The sequence below is a fragment of the Ambystoma mexicanum genome, chromosome 11, assembly GCF_040938575.1.
Source record: "Ambystoma mexicanum isolate Mex_15411 chromosome 11, UKY_AmexF1_1, whole genome shotgun sequence".
NCBI lineage: Eukaryota > Metazoa > Chordata > Amphibia > Caudata > Ambystomatidae > Ambystoma > Ambystoma mexicanum.
In genome coordinates this window covers 425,369,606-425,394,346 of record NC_090934.1, presented here as the reverse complement: position 1 = coordinate 425,394,346, position 24,741 = coordinate 425,369,606, and the positions used below count along the sequence as shown (strand labels likewise).

General features: G+C 49.1%; 1 protein-coding gene across 7 annotated transcripts in view; it reads right to left on the bottom strand.

Annotated features, from left to right (window-relative positions):
• Nucleotides 1-24,741, bottom strand: part of PHF21A (PHD finger protein 21A) — a 2,009,174-nt gene that overhangs the window by 797,047 nt on the left and 1,187,386 nt on the right. The gene's annotated exons all lie outside the window — the stretch shown is intronic.

Here is a 24,741-nt window from a genome sequence, read left to right as displayed (position 1 = left end):
ACGGCAGCAGCCACGAGCCAGGTGAGGCACTGCAGGGACATTTGGCAAAGGGCCGAGCCACTTTATCCTCTTAGGCGGGGGCAAGGAGAGTAGAGGCACGACTCCCGCGTGACAGATGACAGAAGGGAAAGAAAAAAAAGTGAGAAGAAAAAAGAACAAAGACACGCACTAAGGAGGCGGCCGTGTGGGCAGGCTCCCTAGTGTGTGACGATTACCACTGAGCATTTCCAGGGATCGGAGGTGTGACAGTGCGCAGCGGGCCTATCAGGGCTTACATGAGCGGAACAGAGGGTCTGCAGTTCAGTACCTGACTCCTGCCCCTCAGCGGACCCATACTGAGGCGAGAAGTGGCTTGCCTGCCAAGAGGGGGCTGAATACTCTTCTCTCCGGTGCGAAGGCTCCTGTACCATTTCCTTGCCGGGGGCTGCAGCGTGAACCCATATCCCTAATATACTGCTTTGCATGCTGGCACTGTGGGTCTGCATCAGCTTAGAGGGGCACTCCCTTGAAAGGAGGACCTTTTCATGCCTTGTGATTCACGCACTATTGATATTGTGGTTGGATGGGCATAGCCACTCTCCCTACGTACTGGATGGGCCATACTATAGTCTCCCTCTTTCATCCCCGGTGGGGAATTAAAGCATTACTGGTCCTTCTCAATCCTTGAGCTGGTCTACTGTTGGACTTTCTTTTTGATTGTGGGCACAAAGTGCACCTGGAAACCCCTGCAGTGGACTATAGCCTCAAAGCCTTTCCTTGCACCGACTCTGGCCTGTATTCTTGGTGGGGAGAGTGGCTCTTCTTACAACTGGTGGGTGAACTGGTGTCTGATACTTACCTGGAAATGAAATCTAGCATGTCTAAGGAGAAATCGTCTGCTTCGATTAGGGAAGAATCCCAGTCCATCTCAAAAGTGTACACAGCTGTTTCTCCCAGGATTTAATAGTTAATTTTCCCACTAGAAGCAACGCAATGTCAAGTGTTTCTGTATTAGTGTGATGGTCTGCGTCATCTAAGAGTGGTGATATTTTCTGGACATTTTGCTGCGGAAAGGATAGTTGGAACCCCCTTGCCTGCCGACAACTCAGCATGCATCTTCACTCTCTCTGCTGCAGGAGTGTATCTGCATTGGAAAGCGTGACACCGCCACCCTCACTCAACTTGACTGCAATGGGTGCTGTATGCCATTGATTGCCTGACTGCTGCCCTGTGACTGCTGTAGTGGTTTGGCGGAACTTGCCCAAAGGTGCCCCGGTTTGCCCTGAACTAACACCTTGCGCATGGTTGAGCTGTGCTTTGTTGTACCACCACTGGCCTCCTGCCTCTTCTTGGTGCCTGTGCGGACCACTATCCCTTGCAGGTATTGCTCCTTGGTGCTGCTGGAGGGGTATAAAGAGTGATGAAAAGTGAATAGTTGGGGCCCCTTACTCTAAGCGTCTAGTGGCAAATAAATCACCTTGCTGGACCCCAGCACAATAGCGACTGTGCAGCCCTTCCATTAGGGCGATTCCACAATGAGTCTCAGCCCTTGGCAAGTGTCCCAAGTATTCGAGGGGGGGGGTCAAGAAGCACCTTCAGAAGCTGGCAAATGCCTACTACTTGGGGAAATAATACCCCCCCCCGATATCTATCAGGAATCTGCACCTCTAGCTCTGTACAAGAAGACCATGCACCCACAATCAGCCCACACCACCACCCTCAGCACCACTCTCCATCCAATCCAGAAACAAGCTCCTCTGTTTACGCACTTGGCCCCCTACCTGGCCCTCCAGCTGGCCAGCTCCGTACCAGAAGACCCCGCACCCACAATCAGCCTCCCCAGTATCTAACAGAAAACAGCGCCTCGAGCTCTGCAACAGACGACATCCTACCTACAATCAGCCCATGCCCCCTCCTTCAGCGCCACTCTCCATCCAATACAGAAACAAGCTCCTCTGTTTACGCACCTGGCCCTCTACCCCCCCCACCCACCCCAAAACATTGCATTTGCTCACCCCTAGCGGCCATTCCTAACAAGCCACTCAAATATGCCCTGATCAATGCCAAATCATTCACTACACACGCCCCCGAGGATCCACGACCGCCTCACCTCCAATGATCTAGACCTGCTTGCCATATGCAAGACTTGGCCGAACCTGCAGCAGGTCCTGCTCTGTCCATCGATAACCCCCCCAGGATACGCCATCATGCGCAATGACAGAACCCACAGCAGAGGCAGCGGAGTCACTTATCTACAAAAACACCATCTCCATCAGGGCCATCAACTCCAGCTCAATCCCAAACTGTGAAATGCTGTCCACCAAACTCATTGTCTCACCCACCAACACAATCAACCTCCATCTCATCTACAGTCCACCAGGCCCCATCGCCTCCTTTGAGGAAGACCTCATGTTTATCATCAACCCCACCATCAAACAGAGCACAATCCAACACCCACAAAATCTTCACAATCCTGCGCGATCTCCAATCACCAGTCTGCCCTCCCTCAGACCTCATCATAGACACCTGGTGCACCAAGGTACAAAAAGCCCCCACAGGGAGAAAATTGCCCATCCAGGCGAAAATCTGCGCCAAGTAATTGGCCATGCTCACCAAATAACCACCAGCTACCTCCTCGCCCCCCACTCCTCCTAGCATATGACCCATCCCGCAATTTGACTTTCGACCGCTATCGGAACCCGAATTCACTAACATAATCAAAGGCCTCAAACCCCCCTGATGCAAAGGAGATGCCTGTCCGTCCCCTGTCAATGACTGCTGAAAGACGCTTACGCCCATCACATCTATCATCAATCACTCCTTCTCAACAAATACTGTGCCAAATGTCATGAAAGAAGCCTGGATCCTCCCACTTCTAAATAAAAAATAAAAACAAAATAAAACATGCAGCATATGTCCAATACCTCGAGGACAACCACATCCTGGGCATCCGCCAATCAGGTTTCCATCCATGGCACAGAGCCAAAACCGCCTTACTGGACCTAAAAAGCCAGCGAGATGATAATGACTCAGGCAAACCCGCCGTGCTCCTCATGCTGGACCTACCAGCAGCTTTCCACCTAGTTGACCACCAGACAGTGGGCAACCACATCACCACAACAGCTAACTTCTCCCCAGCAGCAACAGACTGGATCAGATCCTTTCTAGCAGACAGATTCTCTTGTGTCTTTATGGACAACCATGCTGCCCCACCCAATCCAGTAATCTGTGGAGTCCCACAAGGGTCCTGCATCTCCCCAACCCTGTACAACATTTATACCAAGCCCCTCTTTGATCATTGATATGCCCTCGGCATATCCTACACAAATTATGCTGACAACACCCACATCCTCCTCCCTCTCTCTGGTTCATATCACCTTGACGCCACAACCATCAACTCAATTTATGAGATTGTCCAAAACTGGATGGTAACCCATCAGTTATGCCTCAACGATGACAAAACGGAGATCCTCATTGTAGGCTCACACTCCACCCTCCGCAGCATTGAACCAGTTTATAAAGCTTTAGACATTGACAGCAACCGGATTCAAACATCTTCTGCAGCCAAAACCCTAGGCATCTATAGACGCCACCCTGGACCCCTCTCGCCAGGTTAACGCCATTGCTTCCTCCGCTGCCTACACTGCAAAACTATTGAACGCCAACAAGCCATTCCTCACCACAACAAACTGACTCACCATAGCAAGAGCCATCACCAGAGCCAAATTGGATTACTCTAACGCTCTGTTTGTAGGAACCTCTAAAACGCAACATGTGCAAGCTGCAAACCATCCAAATCAATGCCCTCCGAGTACCCCTCGGTTTGTCCAAACACTACCAAGTCTCAAAGGCCAGGAAAGAGGCTTTTCACCTGAAGAGCCCCTGCGCTAAGTCACACAGATACCAATCTCCTCCAGCTCCCCCCCTGCTCCTCGAACCAAGACTCTTAAGACCCCATCCCCTCCTGATGTATTTTCTAGTTTGTTTCCTGCATTCGCTGTACTCTGCATTTTATTTATTGTCACACAATGGTTCAGCATGCTGCAACAAATGCAAAAATAAATAAAATACAGATGTCTTAACAGAGATATGGAGGAAAGTAGACTCCATACCAACAGTAAAACACAGAACAGAGTTCCAAAAGGCAGAGCCCATAAGAAAGAATGAGTGGAGATCAAGGTGCGTGGCTAGCCGACGACCAAGCTGGATGTTGCCTCGGTGAGCTCTGAGGCCTGTTGTGGTCCCCCAGCACCCGCATATGTGGGCAGTTTAACCCCCAATTCTCTAGGCTGGGGTCTGAACCCCCCCTGACCCCTAACAACAAACCCTCTAAACACAAAGTGAATTGGGGCCTGAACGCCAGAGCTCCCAAGCGTAGGAATGAACCCGGTATGACTAATGTGCCCATCGCTTGGCTGCTCTGTGGCGTGGCCTGCAGCCCCTAGCTGCGGTACCAAGCTGGTGCTCCATTGAGACAACTACTTACTAGGCAAGCTGAAACTGCACTACCGTGATCAAGTGAAGTGACCGCCCTGCCACGCCCTCTTCAGACTCGGATGCGACAATGAACCTGGGAGTGGGGTCCTGTCGATGAGATACATTGTGCCACGCGACAGACAAGAAAGCTCCTGGACAGAGCGCAATAAAGCAGGGGGCAAGCTACACCCCTCCAGTCAACTAAAGAATCCTTGTGGCTTGGCATGCGAAGGGAGTCATAGCCCACGGTACTCTTTCTGGCAGGGTACAACAGCACGAGACAGGATAGTCCCTTACCTATCTTTCTCTTGACAGTCTGGAACCTCAGTGAACCTCAATAACTGGATCATGCCAGCCCAGATCAGGACAACGAGGGGAAAGGAGACGTGTTAACAGCCCGGATTGCAGCTACTGCCCTGAAAACTAAACAGCTCAAGCAAAACTAAGCATGGCAAAAAGTCTGGTGAACAAAAAGCTGCACTCTCGGGTGACATTAAAGCCACGATTCAGGGCCAAGAAACCACGAAGAGGGCGCCACAGACGGTGGCGCAGGTCCATGTATCCCTGATGCAGAACATACAAGCTGAGGTTGAGGATCAACCTACGAGGAGGTCGGATTTACAAGATATGCTGGCTGAAATTAAAGAAATTAAAGACTGTTGTCAATTTCACAAAATCTATTACTGATCTTAATAAGCAGGTGCTGGCGGTGGAGAAGCGGGTGGCGGAGACGGAAACAAACTTGTGTGAGCAAGGGCATGAACAGGACAAGCTGGCATGTAGGATGATGGCATTTGAACAGCACATGGACTGGGTTTCTTATAAACAAGAGGAGTCCGAAAATAGGTCCAGGAGGAACATCAGGTTCCGGGGGAAACCCTTGACCGTCCCAGATGCGGAGTTGGAGGGTTAAGTTCTGGCCATGTTTAGGCAACTGCTGGGCGATTCCGCGGACAATGACATGCTGGACTGTACGCACAGGGTTTATACTTCCTACCAGCAAAAGAAAAATCTGCTTCCAGATGTGTTGACAAGAGTACATCTTTTTCAGATTAAAGAGCAGATTATGAAGGCAGCACGCAAGCAAGAACCGGTTAAACTGATTCAACGCTCATGCTGTTTCAAGATATGACCCAGGTGATACAGATTAAAAGGAAACTACGGCGGCTTGTCACAAGCTGGCTTAAGGAAAGATGTCTGGTAAAAATGGACTTTGCCGTGTGGATCCAGATTAGAGTATCAAGGCAAATTGTTTCATATATCTCGAGAGGAAGAAATTGAGGATCGAATGGGGACGGATGATGCCTCTGGGTCAGTGGGTGTCTTGCCGCTGGAAGAACTGGAGAATCGTCCTCGAAAAGCTAAACTGGAAAGGGGAGGTCATGGGCCTCGAAAAGGTGAATGTCACCTGATAAGGAGTTGGACTTTGGTTTGAAAAGAGGGGTCTCTCTTTTTGGACTAAAGTGGTAATGTTCTGTATGGGGAGGAGGGGCGTTGATGGGATGAACTGCAACATTGGCTGGATGGTGGGGTAAAGGGGGATTTAGGTGGATTTGGGATGAAGGACTTTTTTGCAGGAATTGGATTGGAGTGTGCTCGGGTTGGGGTTGTGGGGGTGCAGGGGTACTCAGGATTTTGCCCAATGGTCCCAGGGACACTTTTTTCAGTATGTGTTGCTGAAAGGAGAGGTGGATGGGGTTGTTATGGGGGGAGGGGAGGTTTGATGGTTGTTTGGCGTGGCACCGAGGAAGCATGGGGAGTGTTCGGATGATGGGAGGGCGACATGGGGAGTTGTGTTTGAGAATGGCTGATATAAAGATGGTTACCCTGAATGTTCAGGGTTTGAATTCTCAGATGAAGTGCTGTTCTATATTACGATGCTTAGTGAAGCTTGGGGCGTCTGTGGCATTTATACAGGAAACTCATCTGCTTTCACAGTATAAGGGAATGAGACGCAAAGGGTTTCCTCAGAGGTTTTTCGCATCAAGCGGGACCAAGAAGAGAGGGGTGGGAATATTGTTAGGTGCCATGTTGGGATTTAAGAAACAATTTGTACATCAGGACCCTGATGGTCGGTTTATGAAACTTAAGAGTATGTTGGGTGAGAAGAAATGTACGTTTATTGCGTTGAACGCTCCCAATGAGGGGCAGGATAATTTTTGGCCATGGTGCTCCAGCAGGTTGGAAGTTGGTGCGAGTGTCAGATAGTGGTGGGAGGTTATTTTAACTGTGTTATGGACCCCACGCTAGATAAAACATTGGCTCCCACAAATAATTATACTAGATTTCGGCATGCCCTGGGAACGTTTATGGATCTGGGGCTCATCGAAACATGGAGGTTCTTTCACCAGACGGATAGGGACCACACCTATTACTTATCGGCACACAATGGTTTCTCAAGAATAGATATGGTCTTGGTGTTCACAACACTGATACCACAGGTGCTCACTTGATATCGGGGTCCGCTATCTTACAGATCACACCCCTGTGGTCCTGCAGGTAGGTGGAAGTACAGGATCCGGAAGAGAGTAGGAGGAAAAGATGGAGGTTGAATGAATTGATCCTTAGACATAGAGCAATCAGGGCACATATGGAGGTGACAATTGCAAATTACTTTGAGAAAACGACATGGGGAGGTGGATTGGCAAGTGGTATGGGATGAAGGCAAGGCAGTAATAAGGGGGGAATTTATAGCACAAACGTCGGCTTACCCGAGGAATAGGGAGTTACAGTGGAAAGCCTTAGAACTGCTGGTGGACGCCAGACGATACACAAAACCGAGCACTCAATTAAATCATTAAAGGCATTACAGAAAATCAGAGCACAGTTGAAGGCCCACACGGCAGATCGCTCTGCACAAATGTTGCAGAATTATTATATTCATGGGGGGTGGGGGGGGCAACCATTTTTTAGCAGTGAAATTCAGGAAACAGAGGCAGACGGAACCAGTTACTTACCTTTAACTGTTGCTCTCCAGCATGGGTCTGGCATGGATTCACATGCTCATGAATATTCCCGGTCGCCAGGCTGGGAATCCTCTAACTGAAAAAAAGAATCTTTTTAATTTCTGTACTGTATTTCTCCTAACAACCAATCACTGAGCTCTGGGTCATACTGTCCCTAGCCAATGACCGCCCTCTACCTAAGCCCTTCCTTTAGCAGCCATCTTCAGATTTGGTAGCACGTAAAGTGGCAGTAGGACCAAAAGAAGAGCGGCAGGCGGCAGGGTTTGCATGTGAACCCATGCCTGACCCAGCTGGAGAACAACATTTACAGGCAAGTAACTTGTTCCTTCTCCAGCATGGGGTCTGGCATGGATTCACATGCTCATGAAAAAATATATAGCAGTACACACCTGCACAACCACGGGAGGTGACAAGGCTCAACAGAAGCATCTCTTACCTCCTCACCAGGCCCACCTTCAAGTGAACAGTTTGCGCTGCACTGCTTGGTCGACTCTGGACTCATCGCTGGAATCCCTGTCAACGACGAAGAATTTCGTGAAGGTGTGTGTGGACCTCCACATAGCAGCCCAACAGATGTCCAGCAGGGACACACCAGACAGGAACCCCGTTGTAGCAGCGATTGCCCTGGTGGAATGGACTCTCAGAAGCCCAGGCAGCGGTCGGTTTGCCAACCGGTGACAGTGGGTGATACAGCCGGAGAATCATCTGGAAATGTAAGCCTTGGACAGGGTCTTCCTGGTTCACAGGACCAAAGTTCACAAAGAGCTGAGAAGTTTTCCGGAAACTTTGTGCGGGCCACATAAAACTTCAGCGCTCTAGCCACATCCAGCGAGTGCAAAGTCCTTTCAGCCGGCGACAAAGGCATCGGAAAAAACACAGCCAACACCCAGGGCTTGTTTAGATGAAAGTCTGACGGCACAGTGGGCATGAAGGAGGGGTGCATCAGCAGCACCACCCTCGTCTCATGGAAAGTTAAGTACGGTAGCTTACAGGACTGGGCCTGAATCTCACCCACCCGTTGTGCAGAGGTGATGGCCACGAGGAACGCAGTCTTCCACGACAAGAACTTCAGTTGAACTGTCTGGATAGGTTTGAATGGAGAGCTCATGAGCCTAGTCGGTACCACATTTAGCTCCCACGTCGGGGCCGGAGCCTTCATCGGCGTGACAGAACGGACCAGTCCCTTGACAAATTCGTTAACCAGACGGTGCGACCATAACGATGTACATCACAGAGATCTGGTGTAGCTGGGAATATCCACCAGATGAACCTTGATGGAGGCGTGAGCCAACCCCGCTTTGGCCAATGACAGCAAATATGGTAGCACCTGCGGAGCCGTGACTGTCAGAGGGTCGATCTTCTGTGCACGTTGCCAAATAGCGAACCTCCTGCATTTATGGCCGTAGCATTTTAACGTAGATGATTCTCTGGCCTTGGCAAGTACTTCCTTACAGTCTGCTGGGAGATCGTAATCCCCGAACTCTAATGTTGCAGGATCCAGGCCTTCAGGTTCAGCGACCCTGGGTCGTGGTGCAGTATTGCTCCTCCTTCCCTGGCAAGAACATCTGCAACCACTGGAAGCTTGACTGGAGGAGACGCCGACACGCTGAGAAGGTCCGGGTACCAGATCTGCCGCGGCCACGACGATCATCCTACACCGGGACCGTCCGAGTTCATTGAGGACTCGAAGAAGCAACGGCAACGGAGGGAACGCATACAGAAACAACCCGTCCCAGGGGATCGAGAATGCGTCCCCCATGCTCCCCGGCTGGGAAAACCTGCTGGCGTACCTCCGGCACTTTGTGTTTGTCACCGTCGCAAATAGACCGATTTGGGTATTGCCCCATCTGCAGAACAGGTGGTCCACTTGGTCCTGCCGAAGCTCCCACTCGTGGCAAGAGCGTAGCTCGCTGCTGAGGGAGTCGGCAACAGTGTTCTTTACTCATGCCAGATGAAACGGAATGAGGAACATCCCCTGGGGGACAGCCAAGTGCCATAGGTCCTGCGCCTCTTTGGAAAGCGCTGGGGATCTGGTGCCCCTCTGCTTTCGGATGTACAACATTGTGGTGGTATTGTCTGTGAAGACCCTCACCACCTTGCCCTTGTGGGACAGAAGGAAGGACTTGAGGGCCCAAAACACCACCCGTAGTTCCAGAACGTTGATGTGCAACGTCTTCTCCTCCAGCAGCCACAGGCCTCTGGCGTGAAGCCTTCTGGTGCCAGCTCCCCATCCTTCCAGGGAGACATCTAACGTCACCGTCTCCTGGTGTGGTGGGGTCTGGAAATCCACGCCTCCGGACAGATGCGAGCACGCGCCCCACCACATCGCTCGACGGAAGTCGTCGTCGAGCGTGATCCTGTCCTGCAAGCTTCCCGACACTTGGATCCAACGGGCGTCGAGAAACTCCTGCAATGGGGGCATCCATAGCCTGCACAATGACATCATGCTGAGCAGAGACTTGATGGACCTCAACGTGGCGCTCTTCAGTGCTAACAGCCGTTGCACCTTGCCTAGGATAGCCGCTATGCTCTCCTCCAACGGTGACGCCAAGCACAACACTGTGTTGAGATGGGATCCCAGGAACAGCGCGTCCTGCGATGAAGTCAAGCAGGACTTTACATAGTTCACTGAGAACCCCAGATCCGTAAGAAGGCAAACGGTCCTCGCCGTGTGGTCAACAGCGACTTCTCATGATCTGGCCTGGATGAGCCAGTTGTACAAGTAAGGGTAGATTTGAATCCCTTGTAGTCCCAGATGGACTGCCACCGGCGCCAGGCACTTTGTGACTACTCTGGGTGCCGACCTCAACCCGAAGGGAAGGGCCTTGAATTGAAAATGCTTCCCTTGAACGACAAAGCGCAGAAACTTGCACTGTCCATTGTGTATGGGGGATGTGGAAGTACGCATCCACCAGGTCCAGCGACGACAAAGCCTCCCTCTTTCAGTTGTCCGAGCACGTTTTGAAGAGTGACCATTCAGAACCTCTGGGACTTTATGTATTTGTTCAGTCATCGCAGGTCGAGAATGGGCCCCAGCCCCCAGTTTTCTTCCGATCGAGTACACTCCGGAGCCCCAGAGCCGCTTCGGAACCAACCATTGCCCCTTTCTTTAACATGGCCAGAACTTCCAGAAGCAGCTGAGCGACGTGGTTTTCCTGCCGGTTCGCCGGTGGTATTCGGGGACACTTTCGATGGAACTCTAGGGTGTGTCCATGGGCGAGAGCGTCCAGCACCCATCGGTCAGTGGAGATCGTCTTCCACGCGCTGACTAAGTTCCCCAGCCGGTCTCCCACCGGGTTGCATGGGTGGGGGTCCGACGTCCCAGCCGGTTCATTCCTGCTTGGAGGTCGAAGGGCCGCCTTGCGGCCCCTTGACAATGGTGTCCTCCTCCTAAGGCCTTGGAGCGTCCTCACTGATTCTCCTGGGGCGAGGAATGGGAAGCAGAGGATCCCCCACCGAAGCTCTTCAAGGAGCGGGTAGACTTGCGTCCGGAGGACCGAAAGGACGGTCGCCAATGCTGTAGCATGCCCAAGGCACGTTCCTTCTATGTCCTCCTTGATGGCCTGCAGGGACTCATCCACAGCTTTTCCGAAGAGGTTATAGCCATCAAAGGGCATGTCCAAAACCCTGGTCTGGACCTCTTGACGAAAGTTGGTGGCCTTGAGCCAGCCTCGGCAGCGAAGGCAAACGATGTTGCCCATCTGGCGGAAACCCGCGTGGATGTCCGTGGGCACCGTGATGGCGTGGTCCGATGCCACTTCGCCCTCCTGAAGTATCTCCAAAGTCTGAACTCTTATCATCGGGGAGGAAGTCCAGCAGAGGTGCGAGCTTGAACACAGCTTCCGGTCGTAGTGCTCTGGAGATCATCGCATGGAACGATCCAATCTCATCCGGCGGGGAAGATCTGTGCAGAGGCGACGGGAGGTTCCCAATCCTTCTGTCGTCCGAGCCCGTAGTCGTTGCTGTGTCAGGTTCTCATCCCTCAGAGGAGAAGGCGGCGAAGGGTGGCAAGAAGGCAGTGGGTGCCTGTGCCTCTTCTTGGCCGGCGGTTCCCCTGTTGCCAGCGGGGTCGGCTATCACCAGAGCCGCAGGTGGGGCTGTCGGCAGCGTAGCAGCATCCCCTTCTCTATCTTGGATACCAGTGTATGCAGCATAGAGAAAATGTCCACTGGGAGGTCTGTAGGGGGCAGATGAGGTGCAGGAGCAGCGCCAAAGCCCTCGTCCTGAGGCCCTCCGTCGCCTTCCTCAATGGCATCTTCGTCGTCATTGCCTTCATTGCGCTCGTCGTAGGGCGCGACTCAACTTATCCCTCGTCATCATCGTCCTCCTGGATGGTCTGAAGGTAGACTAGCTCCTCTGGAGGAGATATCTGTGCCCTGTAGGACTTCGACGCCTCACCCCTCCCCCACCACCGCCGCGTCCAGATGGGACAGTCTCAGGGAGATGAGCAGCTTCTTCAATTCCAGGGTCTTCTCAATGGGATGGAATGAAGACGCCCTCCTGGCAGGCAGGGACACTCTTGCCTTCGGAAGGGCGCCCTCGGGTCCGCCCCTGCAGCCTTCGAGAGAGACGCCGCCACCACCTCAATGGAAGGCAGAGCCTTCATCGGTTGTACCTGGGCCATCATGGTCCGGACCGGTCCCTTGTCCTGCCTGGCCTTCTCCTTAGGAGACGGGTCAGAGCTTTGGTCCCCTTTGGCCTTCTCCGTCATGGGTAGGCCAGACGCCGTACCCTGTTTGGACTTCTCCTTGGCCGTCTCCAGGGCCACCTTGATCTTGCCCAGATGATCAGACTTCCTCTTGGATAAAGATCCAGAGCGTTGACTGGCGACTGAAGCAGCTGGAGACATTGAAAGCACCCTGGCCGCTGAGGAGCCTGCCGTAACGGCGCTCCCAACGGTAGCGGACTCGCAGCGATTGGCCGTTTGTTGGACCCCCTTGGGTCCGGCGCCCACAAAGGACTTAGAACCCCGCTCTGCTTTCCCAAATCCAGTAGAGGCATGCCCCCGTGATGCTACCCGGCGCTTATGCCAATCCCTCAGTGAGCTTGCAGCAAAACACACAATCTTCCTCCTTGGGCTTTGGGTGCAGGCAGTAGAGGTACTGGAAATGTTTATCGTCCATATAAAGACTACGCAAACCGCAAATCGGTACAAAGCTTGAAAAGAGGGGGAATCCTTCTCATCCGCCATGATCCACGCGGTGTAGGCCTTGAAGAATCTTCAGGAAGCCTCCCTGAAGAAACTCGACGAAATCCGCCCTTGAGAGGCGATGAAGAATTCGAAAAATGGGTCCCCGTTAGTCAGAAGGTTGATTGATGGAGCACAGGGGCTCGATTGACCGAAAAATAGAGAAACTCTTCCAAAAAGTAAAAATTGCAGTAAAAGCTTGAGAGCCAAGCACAAGGACTCCCAACACTTGAACTTGCAGTAACAATCTGAAGATGGCTGCCAGAGGAGGGGCTTAGGTAGAGGGCAGTCATTGGCTAGGGGCAGTATGACCCAGAGCTCAGTGATTTGTTGTTAGGAGAAGAACAAGTTACTTACCAACTGATATCATTCTTTCGACCGGACTGAACGTACTCCTCATCTTTGACATGTAGAGTTCACAGCTCGGCTGCTTTGAACAATTTTCGGCAGAGGGCACCCAGCGTCGATGTTGGGTCGATGTCCCTTGAAGGCCTCCGTCGAGGGTGACGTCATCGGACGGTATAAGTAGCACGCACAGCGCCTGTAGCCTCAGTTCTTGTTTTTTCCCCCCTCCTCGTGTAGCGGAAGGGGCCACAAATTCGGTCCTGACCATACTCGGCCTTGTTGAAACGAAAGCTATAATAGCATGGGAAATTCTACAGAAGGGTAGGTTGGGAGCACAATTAATATGTTGGAGGAACATCCAGTCGAAAGAACGTTACCAGTTGGTAACTAACTCGTTCTTTGAATGGATTGTGTCCCCCAACGTATTCCTAATCTTTGACAGACTCCCAAAGCAGTATCCATGATTGGAGGAGGGTGAAGAATTAGGTACTAATGGAAATTAAAGGGCAGAGTAAAGGACTGCCTTTCCAAACGCCACATCTGGAGCATGGGAAGTATTCAGGGAATAATGCTTGAACGTGTGCAGTGAAGACCATGTTGCAGCATCACATATGTTTTTTATAGGAACACGCCTTTGGTGGGCTGTCGACATAGCTATGCCTCGGGTCGAATGAGCACGCAAGCACTCAGGAGGGAACTTGACCGCCAGAGTATAGCATTCAGAAATAGTGAGGATGATCCACCTAGAGAAGGTCTGCTTAGACACAGCCTGTCCTAGCTTGTGCCTGCTGTCCCCCACAAAGAGCTGGGCATCCACTCTCAACTTGGACATTCTGGAAATATAGAAGCTCAAAGCTCTCCGAGAGTCCAACCTATGAAGCCGTTCCTCTCCCTTACTAGGATGCAGAGGCAGGGGTGGACTGGCCTTTAGGGAACTCCAGAGATTTCCCGGTGGGCCTCTGCACCCTGTGCCTCTTTTCTGTGGCATTTCCAAATTTTCTCATAGGAAAAGCATTGGGCTTGCTGAAAATGTGTCATATAGGGCCACTTTGAACTTTATTTCCAGGGCCTCTTTTGGTCTCAGTAATTATTTCCAGGGCCTCTTTTAGTTCCCAGTCCAGCCCTGTGCGGAGGCATAAAGAAGGCAGATAGCAACATTTTCAAACTCAAATGAAAGTCCGAAACTACCTTAGGTAGAAAGGAGGGTCTGACTCAACACAACCCTGTCCTTATGGAACACAGTAAAGGGTGGCTTATAGGAAAGTGCCGGCAACTCGCTCACTCTGCGTGCAGATGTAAGAGCAACCAACAGAATAGTCTTAAAGGTTAACAACCTCAACGGGCATGAGTGCGCAGATTCAAATGGAGCACCCAACAGAAACTTTAAGACCAAGTTGAGATCCCAAACCGGAACCTGAGATGGTGAAGGCGGGAACACATTTGTAAGCCCTTTCAGAAATGGAGTAACTAAAGGAATCTTTAAAGAAGAGCATTCCTCGGATGAGCGCTTAAAGATAGAAAGCGCTGCGAGGTAACCTTTAATGATCCCCACCTGAAGACCCTTGTGGGCTAAAGAAAGTAAGAAGGATAGAACATCCGGGGTTGAACACTGAAAAGGATTAACATTCTTTTCTCTGCACCAGTCACAAAATGTATTCCAACGGCAACGGTACAGGGACGTTGTGCCGGCCGACTTGCCGAAAGCAACACCTCCATTACGTCATTCAGTCCCAATCTTTGTATCTCAACCTTTCAGAAACCACTCGTGAAGGTTGAGAGTCCTGACCTCTGGATGGAGAACCTGACCTTCCTTTCGCGAGAGAAGATCCTCTCTTTGGGGAAGACGCATTGGAGGACAGATGGACATTTACAGAAGATCCGGTTACCACGAACTCCTGGCCCAATCCGGAGCCACTAGGATCATGCGAGACCCGAACCGTCTTAACCTCCTGAGAACTTGAGGACTGACTGGGATTGGTGGAAACGCATACATTACTGGGAATTCCCTATCAACCACGAACACATCTCCTAGAGCTCCTCTCAGAGGAAATTCCCTTGAGCAGTACTGCTCGCACCTCCGGTTGGCACCAATCTCAAACAGATACACCTGAGGGGTTCCCCAAAAGGGCGAAGATTTCTGGAAGGACTTCCTGAGCTCGTTCCCATTCGTGGGACACTGCACTCTGCCTGCTCAGAGCATCCGCCGTTGTGTTCTCCTCTCCGGCCAGATGAACTGCTGCAGGGGAGAAACCTTCTTGAAGTGCACAGAACGAGAGGTGCACCGCCTCTCTGCGCAGAGGTAGTGACCCTACACCTCTCCTCTCTTGTTGAGGTAATTCATGGCCACCGAATTGACCAGTATCAGGACACTCTTAACCTGTACAGACAGCAGAAAAGCCTTCAGTGCTAGCCTGATTACTCTCAGCTCCAAAAGATTGATGTGGAGTTTGGACTCCGAAGGTGACCAACAACCGCTGATGGTCAGATCGTTGGCGTGATCTGCTCACCCTGTGAGGGAAGCATCCGACACTACTGTCGCCTCCGGCCATGGTTGCCAAAAAGGTTCTACCTTCATTAAGTTTTTCTCGCAGGCCCATCACAGAAGATCCTATGAGACCGTGACCGGAACCTTAAGGTGATCAGACATCTTGCCTGAGAATTGGGGCCACTGAGTCGTGACCGCGACCTCATTCTCAGACGGGCCTCTAGCACCAGGAAAATGCAGGATGCCATGAGGCCGAGCAACCTTAAGAATTTGAAGGCTGGAAGACTCTGGGCTTTCTGAAATTTGGTTACCATCTGGAGAATGTTTCGAGGCCTCACCTTGGAAGGCGAGCACTTCCCCAAGAAAGTGTCTACAAGTCTCTTGTAGTCTCCAGGGATTGACTTAGTCGGTTCACTATAGAAGAGGCCATCTTCCCAGTGTAACCTATACTTCCCAGGCTCTAGCCCTTCAAGCTGAGAAGCTGTCTGGTGGCGAAGACCTTCCAGAGTTGGACATTCTATTTGCCCCCTACTGAAGTCTGCCCTGTTGGGGCATACTTCTGCCAGTAAAGACTGCAGCTCAGGATGGTCCAAAGGGTCCAGATCCCTAATAAGATCCTGGCCTTCTACTAGATCTGATTCCTCAGGTCCTACTTCAACCACACAGGGTTGTACCTCTCTCTCAGCTTCAGCTGGAGGAGGAATCACAAGTGTGATTTTGGACAACCTAGAAGATTTCCTGGTTGGAAGCACTGGAGTGCTTTCTGCTGGTTTCTTCTTCGAAGTCTTGGGTTTCGCCTTTGCTTCTGGTTGCTTAGAAATTGCAGTTAGTAAATCCAGTGGAGTAGGAGTGATTTCTTTTTCTATCATCTCCTCAGGAGAGCCTCTCAATGTCCTCTCCCTTGCAGGTCTGGTGAGCTCCTGTAATCTCTTACTAGGAGGTCTGGGAGTACTTTACACTACTCCAAAATCTTCAAGATCATTGCCCAACAACACCCTTCCAGGTAATTCAGATTGCACACTAACAGGTATCCTGATTGCACTGGATGAGAGATGGTAACTGGGGAAGCATCTGCACAGGCCCTCCAGCTAACTTGGTGAGGCGTTTGGGTGCCTTAGCAACATCCTCCACCTTGAAAAAAGATTCATCCACCACAGTTATGCTGGCTCCAGTGTCTTTAATGGCAGGGGGCTCCTGACCTTTCACTAGGACACTGTCTTTATAATACTCCTTAGTATTATTTGGGATAGAATTATACACATCTAAATGATGTTGTTCCCACAACCCCAAGGATACTAAAGATACACTAGCTGAGACTAGGATGGGGTCTACAGCTAGTAGTTGAAAGTTTCCACTGGCCATTTGTACTTCCTCTTCTGGAGCGAAGGGTAAGGAGACAGCGTGGACCCCTGAAGGTTTACCTTTACACCTGGGATCCCCTTTCACATGGTCAGTTGAACCACAAACGTAACGTTTTCTAACTGTCTTTATGAATGGTGGTTTGCTCTGACCTCCTTCTGGTCTGGGACCAGAAGGTACACTAGCTTGATTCGATTTCCCTTGTGGCTTACCCTTAGAGTTTTGTTTGTGGCCCTCTTTGGAATTGGAATTATTTGAACTCTCTTTGTTGTCTTTCTTAGGTTGCTTTCCCTCATCCTTTTTCTGAGTGACGCCTGAATCCTTGCGAGTAGCCCTGTTGGCAACCCACAAGTCAGCAGCCTTAGCTAGTTTCTTGGAATCCATTTCCTTTGAATCAGCCAAGTGCTGTCTGAGCTCAGGAGAGCAGGCATCATAGATAGACTCCAACATGACAAGATTTCTCATTCCTTCATAAGTGTTCACTCTGTAACCCTTAATCCACCCCTCTAAGTTTTTCAAACATTCATTCACCCAAGTAGCCAATGGGTACTATCATGCTTTTTGAGGGTCCTAAACCTCTTAAGGTACTGGGAAGGGGTCTTCCCAAATCTAGCTATCAAAGCTAGTTTCACACATTCATAATCCATCCTATCCACCTCCCCCAACTCCATTACCACATCAAATGCAACAGAGGGGAGCCTAGAGAATAAGCAGGGGATCAACTGATTCCCTGTGATTTCCTGGAGCCCGTGATAGTACTCATAGCTAACCAATCTAACACATCCAACTTAGGTTCATACATACCCACAATCTCTTTAGGCATCCGGGGTCTTTTTGGACTGGAAGATCTAGAGGATTCAGGGAGAGAAGCATTTTCCAAAGACAATTTCTTCATCTCTAGCTCATGATTGAGCTCCATTTCTTTGAGCCTTAGTTCTTGATGTCTGTTTAGTTTGGGCACTAATTCTTTTGAATTCAAGTTCAAGCCTCATTTCTTCTAGTGAGATAAATTCAGGACTTAGTGTGGGACCCGACAATGGTCCAGTAGCCACAGGTTGAGCCCTTTGAGCAGGCCGAGGGCCAGAGGGGGTCATATTGTCAGCCTCCTCTTTCTCATCTGCTTCAATAATAACATTATCAACATTATCATCCTCAATGTTTGCTACATTTGCTGAAGGAGTAGGCACTACAGCCCCACTCTCCAGTCTTTTGTGTTCTAACAATCTTTCAATCATTTCTGATGTCTTGCCTTTGACAGGAAGACTTTTCTGTCTGCACAGATCCCTTAAATAATCAGCAGTATTTACAAAGAGGGTCTCCTGGCTATAGCTTTCCATATTTGACTTCTTTTAAAATGAACTTTTAGTGATTGTTAAGCCTTGTGGTTAATTGAACCAAGGTACTAGTAGCACTCTAAAATGTAAATCCAATACTTTTATCCCACCGTGGTACACCAGTGTTAGGTAGAATCCTATGCAGTTCCCTTAGGGAGCTGCAGAGAAGATTAAGACTACAGGTATATGCAAAAAATCCCCTTTGGTATCAGTCCGTACCGCAAAGATTTAGTTGGTAGCTGTGGCTAAGCAGTCAGACTTATCTCAAGAGGGAGATGAGCAGTATTCAGGGTTTACACAATAGGGCTACAATACTATGGAACAAGGAAACACTGACCAAAGTTTTGTATCAAAAAGAATATATGTATTTTACACACTCTGATGTTCACACACAAATCACTATTATTAAATTAAGTTGAACCAGTCAAGAAAAGTATACACAACTCCCTATTTAAATTGTAGGCAAGTTTGAGCAAGAGTGAAAACTGAGCGAAATAGCACAGTGTGAACTAAGCAGAAATGGGACTCTAAAAAATTCTTCAGAGGGAGGGAAAGAACACGTTATACAGGTTTAGACTCCTAAACACACCAGCAACACTTCCCAATTGGATTGTGAACAAGTTAAGCAAGGCAGCACTTTAGCATCAACAGTACATTGGTGAAAACCGAGCAAAATGGCACTTCAGCAATATAAAAAGGGGAAGAAAAGGTGGTTATAAGAGTTTTAGGTGCACCAACACATTTCTTGATGAGAAACAATCTAGAGAAGGCAGTTGTAACGGACTTAACCAGAGTCAATAGGCCTGTGCCAGAGTCAGTGGTACAAGGCAAAGTGCCTAGGATCAAATGTTCTAGTAGCTGCAGTCAAGTCTTTGTTAAACGATTGAAAAGGCGGCTGCAGGACTTAGAAAGATAATGTTAGACGAAAATGCGGCCAGCCCAGAAGGTAAGTAAAGGATTTAAAACACCTTTAGCAATACCCAACGAAACGGGAGGCCTGGCGGAACAATGTACCTTGAAAGTGGAAGAGGCCCCTGCAGTGGCGGTAGTTCCTGGCAGTTCCTGCAGTTCGGGAGATCCAGAGGCTCTCGTCATGGAGGAAGGTTCGAGTTACTGCACTGCCCAGGGATGAAACCAGCCGCGATGTTGCCAAAACGGAATAAAAGGTACGCTCCTTTAAATCGCGGACGTGGTGGACGGGTGCCCGGTTATCCGGTCTCCTAGTGCTTGCCAATGGCAATTCGACCAAGGCAGGTCCTGGAAGGCGATTGGCGAACTGGTTGACCCCACCAGCTCAAGGGCAGAAGACTCTTGCAGGTGAAGATCCTCGAGTCGTTGGAGAAAAGTGGTGAGGATCCTCAGCAGGGCTTCACCGGTGGTTCAGTCGTTACAGATGTTTTTGCCTTCTCCCCTCTTCAGCTTCTTCGTTCCAGTGGCGAAGTCTTGTCCTCCAGTCTTCAGGACCCTGCTTTTATGCAGCAAGACCCCCATTCATACAGCCTAGCTGTCACTCACACAGTGGGGTGGCTATCCTGGCGGGATAACCCCCCAGCCTATCAGGGCAGAGTGTGACTTGGGCTGCCTAGGTAACCCCGTCCAGGGTGCCTATTCCCCCTCCCACACATCCTGTCTACCCCAAACTTAATGGTGCCGAAAGGAGGGCTTCTTTGCAGAAGTCCGCCAAAAGGACGAACAAAGGATCCCCGACCTGGGTTAGGATTTCAGAGAAAGACACATTAAAGTTCTGGCAATAAAAACCTACCGGAGTAAAGTTATTAAAATAAACCGGCGGTATGTTAGAGGCTGTCAATAAAAGTGGTAGCCTCGAACAATGGGAAAATCCCATAGTAAAATATTTGCGGTCGAATATTTACGGTAGTAACCACTGCCACAAGCCAGAAACTTTGGAGAGGGGGACTGGACGGTACCCTCTCGAAAATGAACACCAGGGAAAAACTATTAACCCTTTCCAGTACTACCATAGTAAGATGGGTTGTACTGGTTTAGTTCATAATTGACTAGTAAAGTCAATGGGGACTTTACATGCCCTGGGAGACAGTAGTCAATCCCAGGGTATGGAGTCTCTATTTGGGGATCACTATGACACCCCTGTGTTACGGCACTGAGGGTGCTGTGTAACACACATGTTAAAAAGATGATTACTATGAGGGTGAGAAAACCCCAATAAGCCATAAGCACACAAGATAGCCTAAAACACACAATAGCAATCTGTCTAAGAGTGGGAAAAAAGGGTCTCACTCTTAGCAGGAGAAAAAAAAAAACCTTCAAATCCAGCAACACTGCTGGGGGACTCTATAGGTAAGGGAAATTAGCCTTAGAAGAGAATTCTCCCCAACACCTACGCCTCGAGCTATTCGACGAGGACGAGTGGGGGGCACCACTCCGGGACCTTGAGTGCTTGGCCTTCTTCCTCTGAGGAGAGTCACCTCTCGACTCATCGGTCGAAGGCCCAGCAGGTCGGGACTTCAGGGGCTTGGACACCTTGCCTACCTTCAGTTTCCCCTTTCGTTCCTGCAAGGCCTTTCCAGTCATCGACTGGCACCTGGAGCACATATCCGTGTCATGGCCCCCGCCGAGGCACCACAGAGACAATGCGACTCCGTGATGGGCATCTTGTATCTGCAGTCCCGGCATTTCTTAAACCCAGACCAAGGTGTCGTCTGAGTGGAGGACGAAGACATTGCAAAGAAATTCCCACAGCAAACCACAGACAGCACGATGCGCGCCGAGTTCTCGAAGCAAAGACGTTTGCAGAATAAAATGGAACTTAGCCTACGGGCAACGTGCGTGCTACTTCTAACATTCGAGAGACATAGACCTGACGCCATCGACGCAGGCCGCCCTCTGCAGAAAAGTTTCCGAAGCAGCCGAGCTGTTGACACTACATGTCCAAGATGAGGAACACATTGGAGGATACAAGCAATTCAAAATACAGTTCAGAAATTAAACTGATTACCGAGGATTCCCAGCCTGACGGGGAATATTCATGAGCATGTGAATCCATGCCAGACCCCATGCTAGAGAATTATATAAAACAATTACGGCATGGGGCTGGCGTGCTAAAAAGCATGGAGGTGGACAAATTAACAATCTAGGAACAATCCCATTTGCATCTTTTGGACACTGGATGGTAAAGGTCCGACAGGTTGATTTTCTGCAGAAGCATCATCTCCCGCAAATGTCTGAGAAGGACAAGGCATACCTGGAGGGGTCCATAAACTCAGAGGAAGTAGCTGGGGCCATTAACTCCTTGCCAGCTAACAAAAAACGCCGTCTGGGTGTGTTTGGGAATGGTTCTAGCTATATATTTCTTATATTGCGCCAGATGCCCGAAGTCATCAGGGCGCTAACAAGACAGACAACATAAAACACAAATGAGAAACAGAATCGAGTCCATAGTAAAGGAGGAGGGGCGTATTTGAAGACTAATTCTACCCCCATCATTAAAGAAGTGTCTTAAGTTGTTTCTTGAACCTGGTTATTGAGTCACATGCTCGTCATTTCATTGACAGCGATTTCCAGATGGTGGGTGCCCAGGCATTGAAACCTGCACCGCCAAACTTTAAGGTGATGCAAGGTTGGAAGAGAAGCAAATCATTAAATCAAAGGGTGCACCTAATAGGAGCTTTGTGAACTCCTGGAAAAGGATATGGAGGTACCTGATCTAAGATATTTGAAGATCAGAACGGAGCCCTTGAAAAGTATCTGCTGCTCGACAGGAAGCCAGTGTAATTTACTACGAGACTCGGAGACCTTAGAAAGCCGGCTAAGCCTGCATACTGCACTTACAGTTCCATTTTGTGACAGCAGTAGCTTCTTGATATTGTATTTAGAGGTGCCTACCAGAAGGCCATTACAATTGTCTAATTTTGAGTTGACAATCGCTGCGGCGATGAGTGCACAATTGACCTCAGACAAGTACGGTTATTATTAGATATTTAGGGAGTGGCTGTTAAAAACCTTTATAAGATCAGGGACTGTGGGGTAGTCACAGAGGAAATAGGGGTTTCCACGACATAACTATTACTCAAACCCGGGAAAGATGCAGCGGACTGTGCAAGTTATCGTCCAATATCGCTATTGAACGGAGGCACAAAATGTTATGCAAAGATTTTATGTAGTAGATCTGCGGGAGACTACACCAGCCTTGTCCTCTTGGCAATAGATACCCAACTATTGGTATAGGTCTGTACTACACATGTTGGTAGAATGACTGAGCAGTCAGGCGTAGCTCAAGAGGGGTAATTGTGAGCTGTAGAGGTGTAACAGATTCACAAGTATTCAAATAACAATTATACTCAAGGTTTTCTAGTAAAATAATCATTTAACAGTCGGTTTTAAATAAGCCTTCTTTAGAAAGGGCAATATGCAACAATAAAATACACTTTAAAACGCTTACTCAGATTTAAGTAAGCAAGTAGATACCCTTTTGAGATGTCACACACACTTCCTACACCCTGAGGTGACTTCAATAGCAAGGACACTGTGGACATTCATATATCACTTTTAACACAATGCAATACTAAGTTAATGAAAAAAGAAAAGGTTGGGGGGGAAGGAAAAAGGTTAGCAAGGTCTCTTTACAATCCCCCAATGCAGTGTAGGTTAACCCTTTCCCAGCAATACAAGTAACGTATGTACCAACAATGAGGCACAGTTAAAAGTTAGCTTCAGTAACGCAGCAAGGCTTCACAAGGCATATCGACGGTCCAGGAGGGTGCAGCAAGGTTCTCTTCCAGTTTCCTTCTTCGGTTCCTTCATCCAGTGGTCGGAAGCCTTCTGTCCTTGACTCCACAGCTCATTCATAAAATGAATGAATGGTCGATTCTCACCCTTGTGTAGGTGGCGATGCAGGGAGGTAGGAAACCTGGGACATGTGGTGGTCCTGCCCGAAAGCGCAGGTTTTTCGTAACAAAATTTTGGGGCATATTAAGGACATAGCTGGGGTCTGCCTCCCTTAAGACCCTAAGGTGATTCTGTTGCGTGAGTCAGTGGAAGGTACATACTCTGCAAGTGGAGCCAAGGCAACCTTGATCACACACCTGCTGACAGCGGGCAGACTAACATTAGCACAGAGCTGAAGAACAAAAGAGGGACATGTGGTGGCTCAAGATTTGGGCGGTACTGGTCATGAAAAAAACATGCGCTCTGGCACGGGGTGCCTTCCTGAAATGTTTTATCTCCCTTTCATGATCATGTTAAAAATAGAGCAACCGTTTTTTTAGACCGGGAGTGCTTAAACATTTCTCTGTGTTGTTAAGTGGTGAAGAAGGAACTTGTGGGCCAGTTACGTACGTGAAGGTACCAAATACTGGGAGCCAAGCTAAGCCTGCTCATCTGTTTTGTTTGGTGTTGGAGGCGATTATTTTGAAATAATAGAAAATTGTTGCCGTCACTCGAGAGCACTTAGGATTTGGATAAAAGATGATTGTGTTTTACTGAATGTCATGTAGTGACCTGAATTTGAAAGTAGAGTTCAAATGAACAAAAGAATTGTATTGCTCTGGTGACAATACTTGAATCAAGAAAGTGTTCAACAACAAAAAAGAATGAATGAGTGAAAAAAGGCTCTGCTCATTCAGAATATAAAGAAAAAGGTCCAGAATTCCAGAAAAAAAATGCTGGGGTCTCACTAGGAGAGGGCATGATAAATCTCCCTAACAGTTATCCAGCATTGTCCAATGACCAAGAGCTACCACTGGGGAACAAGGAGCTAGACATAGCAGTCCCCAAGTGTAACTTCCACATATGATGCAAACATATCATTTTATCCACGATTTAAGACCCCTTATGATTTAAAAATGGTGTATAGATTTTTTTAAAATTTATTTATCATTTATAAAGCGCTCACACAGCCTGCAGGCATCGAGGCGCTTTTACAGGAATTGTTTGTTTTTCTTAGTTGCGCAATTTTGTACTTTTTTTGTCTTAGTTACATATTTATAACGTGCTTAAACACCCAGAGGTTTCTAAGCGCGGACCCGGGGATCGAACCTTTTGTTGCTTTGTGTCGTCTTGCTTCCAAGACGTGCACGCTGCCGCTGAGCTATCCTCCCGGGACAGATGTGACTTAATGTTTATTTTTAGATTGATGTTTGTTAAGCATCAGTGTGCCTGGGGAGCTAGGCTACAAGCAGGGGCTAAATAGCGCCCAGCTCCCCTCAATTTTGAACCCTGCTAGGTTAGCTCTCCTTGAGAGACAGCCCAATAGTTTTCAGCAATTCATTGAGAATTCACTCTACACCTGATGCTGTAAAAGCTTGAATCAATAAATGGAATGAACCATTGCGTTCTGCTTTTATGGACTATGTAGATTATCTGTTTGTCTATGTAAATATTTTTGGTAAATGCCATTTGTATGATGAAATGCTTATGTCCACACATGTATTGATTATTTGAATAGGTAATATGTTCATCTGTGTTCGACAATTTATCAATGTGTTTATCTGCCATGCTGCCTACACAATGATTTTATGTATTATTAACAAAACGTTTTTTCTACAAGTATGTGCTTTTCCTATAGGCACCTATTTTCAGCATATATGTGTGCGCTCCCAAGTGGTCGGTGGGTTATGGGTAACCTGCCGT